This window comes from Salvelinus namaycush, chromosome 31 (genome assembly GCF_016432855.1).
Source record: "Salvelinus namaycush isolate Seneca chromosome 31, SaNama_1.0, whole genome shotgun sequence".
In the NCBI taxonomy this organism is placed as follows: domain Eukaryota; kingdom Metazoa; phylum Chordata; class Actinopteri; order Salmoniformes; family Salmonidae; genus Salvelinus; species Salvelinus namaycush.
In genome coordinates this window covers 40,107,301-40,112,017 of record NC_052337.1, presented here as the reverse complement: position 1 = coordinate 40,112,017, position 4,717 = coordinate 40,107,301, and positions in this window count along the sequence as shown.

Sequence of the window (4,717 nt, the reverse complement as noted above, 5' to 3'; positions counted from 1 at the left end):
TTGCTAAACTTTCTACTAACTCTAACCGTAATCCCTAACCATAACCCCTAATCCTGATCTACTAACCGTTATCCTTAACTGTATCTCTGACTCTACCCCTTGAATCCTAACCATGCATTTAATGTGTTTTCGGCAACGCCAGCAAGGGGAACGCATTAGAAAGAAAAAAACACACGGAAGACTCCAAAAAGAGAGAGAGCATTTAAAATCAGAAGTGGCAAAGGAGAGGGGAAAAAGGAAAATACAGGAAGAGGTACGCAAGGATTAGGGGAGAACAGGCATCTGTATCGGCTCGTTCGACAGTCAAAGCATTGCTGAGAGATCAGAATGTGACATCACCTATTAAGAGGGCTCTTCTCTTTCACACATCTCTCATTAAAGATTTCAAAAGAAAATACAGAAATGCAAGGAAACAGAAGAACAAGCAAATCATTGCAAAAGTGATCTCTGTGAATATACTGAAGAAGTATAAACTTCAGAAGTATGCCCAGACGGTGTTGGGCTTTTCAAATAAGAGAGCGAAGTTGGAAGGGGACCTTTGCTCTTTTTGTGACGAGGAAGGGAAGCAGAACAGAAACAGAAATCAAAAGGAAAGTGAAGGATGTCTTCGTGATGATGATGATGATGTAAGACCGGCAGAAGAGGCTTCTGACTGACACAATGAATGTATTTTTGTGTTGTTTTTCACAGTGAATATGTAACTAAATAGCAGTTCCAATGTTGTTACTACATGTATTACTATGTCGATGTCTATTCAGTGTGCAGGGTTTCATATATGTTCTGTCCCATTTACAGCTGGCCACCCTGTTATACCTTGGTCCACCCTGATATCTTGGGATCTTTCTCAAATGAATTCAGTTACATTGTCAAATATGAAGAATTTGTGTCTTAAAGAGTATTTTAAAGAGTGAGACATGGCCAACACCACACAATTATATAAAATATCCCTAATACCTGTCTCAATTTAGAAAGATAAGGTGCAAGTTAGATGAAGTTCTGTATAAAACCACACATTGTATACAACCTGTTATTTCTTTATAATTTGACCAGAACAAATGGACAGGGTTGACAAGGGGACACAATAGCTTTATGAAAATGTCAATATTATTAAAGTAGTAGTAATTAAAGACAGTTAAGTGCATGTCCGTAACATGGTGAACATATCATATGACTGATTCACTGAAAATGTGTTTAGAATGATCTAACTCTAAGTGCTGGAGCTTGGCCAACATGTTTTTCTACAAGTCAAATATTTCCTTTTTATAGTAAAACATAAAAGGAATACATTTTTTAATGTTGCATGGTCCAAATGGTACTGTTTTGTGATATTGACCCAGTTAACAGAGATCGTTTGCTGAGCTCGGTCAGGTTCAAGCACAGGTAGAGGAACCTGACCGAACAGAGGGTTTGCTTCCAGCCATAGTAGGTGTGTTATATAGTAAACAAAACACGGTTACAACACACATGTGGACAAACTCTAACCCGCAGGAAAATAAGACTCCTGTCTCGTCCTCCATTCATTCAAGACCCAGACATCTTTATCCTGTCAGCTGGGGCACTTTTTTCCTTGTCGGGTCACGTGGTTCTCCTGGCCAGATAAAACATGTGCGAATCATAACGAAGCTACTACAGTAGTTTTCGACTGAAGAACATTTTCAGCATAACTTGCCTTCATTTTCAGTGAAAGAAGAATTTGGTTCAAATAGATCATTACATATAAAAAAAATGATTCAGGGGACAAACACAAGCAGAGAGTAGCTTAGAGGAGGAAGAGAGGTAGAGAGATGGAGCAAGGAAGGAGAGAGAGTACCCTGAAAAGTCAGATGCTTGTCACACATTCCATGGATGTTTGGGCTGGTCCAGGGGAGGCAGAAAGGCAAGCTGGCAGTAAAAACACATTTCCTCTCCACCCTGCATCAATCCATTGAGTGTGTGTCTGTGTATATTGATGTTACAAATGATTCATTTGCATATTTCTTTATAAAAAAAATGGCATTATTTTTGATAAAACCTACAGCTATTTCTCTGAGAGCGAGGTGGATGTATAGCGAATGGCAACAAAATAGGATTGTTTATCTCTCTGAAATGAAACCATCTAGTGATAGATTTCAAACAAATACATATCTGTCATTTAACAACCCCAGGATTAAAAACCTCTTAGATGTAAAGTCCCCTTGTCACGCCCGTATCTGTTTCACCTGTCCTTGTGCTTGCCTCCACCCCCCTCCAGGTGTCGCTTATCATCCCCGGTGTATTTATCCCTGTGTTTCCTGTCTCTCTGTGCCAGTTCGTCTTGTTTTGCCAAGTCAACCAGCATTTTTTCCCAGCTTCTTTTTCCCAGTCTATGTTTTTTCCTAGTCCTCCTGGTTTTGACCTTTGCCTATCCTGATGCTGAATCGGCCTGCCTGACCACTCTGCCTGGTCTGACCTCGAGCCTGCCTATCCCCTTGTTCTGTTTGGACTTGGACCTGTTCACTGAACCCCTGCCTGTCCTGACCTCGAGCCTGCCTATCACCTGGTACTGTTTGGACTCTGACCTGGTTTATGAACTCTCGCCTGTTCCCGACCTGCCTTTTGCCCACCCCTTTAGGTATAATAAATATCGTAGCTCAACCATCTGCCTCCTGTGTCTGCGTTTGGGTCTCGCCTTGTGCCCTTATAAATTATTGTTATTTTATTGTCACTTTTCTCTTTCTTTTTTTACTTTAGTTTATTTAGTAAATACTTTCTTAACTCTATTTTCTTCAAACTGCATTGTTGGTTAAGGGCTTGTAAGCAAGCATTTCACGGCATTTCGGCGCATGTGACAAATAAAATTAGATTTGAAAGGACTTAAGAAACAAACTTTCAAACGAAAGGAAACTTATTGGAAAAACACATTTGAATAAATGTGGGCTTTGACACTCTTTAGGTGTCATAACTAGCCATAAAATGCATGCAATACATGTCACAATAGGTGTAAATTTATGGGTCATGACAGTGTTATCACCATATTATGACAGGTTATGACAATGTCAAGTAAAGTGTCACCATTAATTATTGTCAACATGCAAGAACATACTTTTTCCACACGTCACAAATGGCTTGCTCATGCTGGTTCACTAATGCACTAATAATTACTGAGAACTAAACCCACAAAAAACCTCTGACCCAGTGTATTTAGGATGGGTTACACTACATCTGTGTTACTTAACTTGCTTTTTACATCTTCTCAGGAATTCACGGTCATGGTACAGGCAACATGACGCTTCACATCTTTGACTACTTTGTGGATTATTACATTTTTGTCAACAGTGGACGACACATATTAGATAAACAAATGAACAAACTCTGAAATACACAAATTAGGTATTTGCCACTATAAACCACAGGTGGGTCATTCCACCAATTGAGTGCCTTCTGGGTAGTGTAATTTGGTTAAAAGAAACTTAGAATTGAGCTAACTTCCCATAGTCCCTGTGCCCAAGAACACCAAGGTAACCTGTCAAAATGACTATCGCCACATAGCACTCACATCTGTAGCCACTCTACCTCAACGTCAGCAAGACAAAGGAATTGATCGTCGATTACAGGAAACGGAGGGCCGAGACACGCCCCATTCACATTGATGGGGCTGTAGTGGAGCAGGTCGAGGGCTTCAAGTTCCTCTGTGTCAACATCACTAAGGATCTATCATGTTTCAAACACACCAACACGGTCGTGAAAAGGGCACGACAATTCCTCTTCCCCGCCAGGAGGCTGGAAAGATTTGGCATAGGCCCTCAGATCCTCAAACAGTTCTATAGTAGCACCATTGAAGGCATCTTGACTGGCAGTATCACCGCTTGGTATGGCAACTGCGTGTCATCCGACCGAAAGGCGCTGTGGAGGGTAGTGCTTACGGCCCATGACATCACTGGGGCCGAGCTCCCTGCCATCCAGGACCTCTATACCAGACAGTGTCAGAGGAAGGCCCCCAAAATTGTCAACTACTCCATCCACCCAAGTCATAGACTGTTCTCTATGCTACTGCATGGCAAGCATTACCAATGCACGAATTCTGGAACCAACAGGACCCTGAACACTTTCTACCCCAAAGCCATAAGACTGCTAAATAGTTATTAAATAGGTATCCAAATAGCTACCTGGACTTTCTGCATTGACCCTTTTTGCACAAACTTTTTTGACTAATCACACTGCTACTGTTTACTATTTGTCACTTTATTCCTAGTTATATGTACATATTTACCTCAATTACCTTGTACCTCTGCACATCCACTCGGTACTGGTACCCTGTGTATATAGCCAAGTTATCATTACTCATTGTGTATCTATTATTACTTTTCTATTATTTATCTATTTTCTTTCTACCTGCATTGTTGGGAAGGGTCTGTAAGCAAGCATTTCACTGTTAGTCCACACCTGTTTTTTATTTTATTTGACAAAATATTTACATTCTGTCATAAAGGGCACATCATTTTCAACTCATTTTCAACATGTTTTCCCATCTGAAGAGGTTAAATTATGAAAAAGGACTATATTAAGTGGCAATTAAGTGGCAATTAAAGTAACATGGTTGAAGATTGTCTTAAATCAGCCATTACTCTTAACCAATTGTGTTATTTTGTGATTTTTTTGTACATTGTTTGTAACTTATTTTGTACATGGCCTCCGCGACCGGGAGACCCATGAGACGGCGCACAATTGGCGCAGCGTTGTCCGGGTTAGGGGAAGGTTT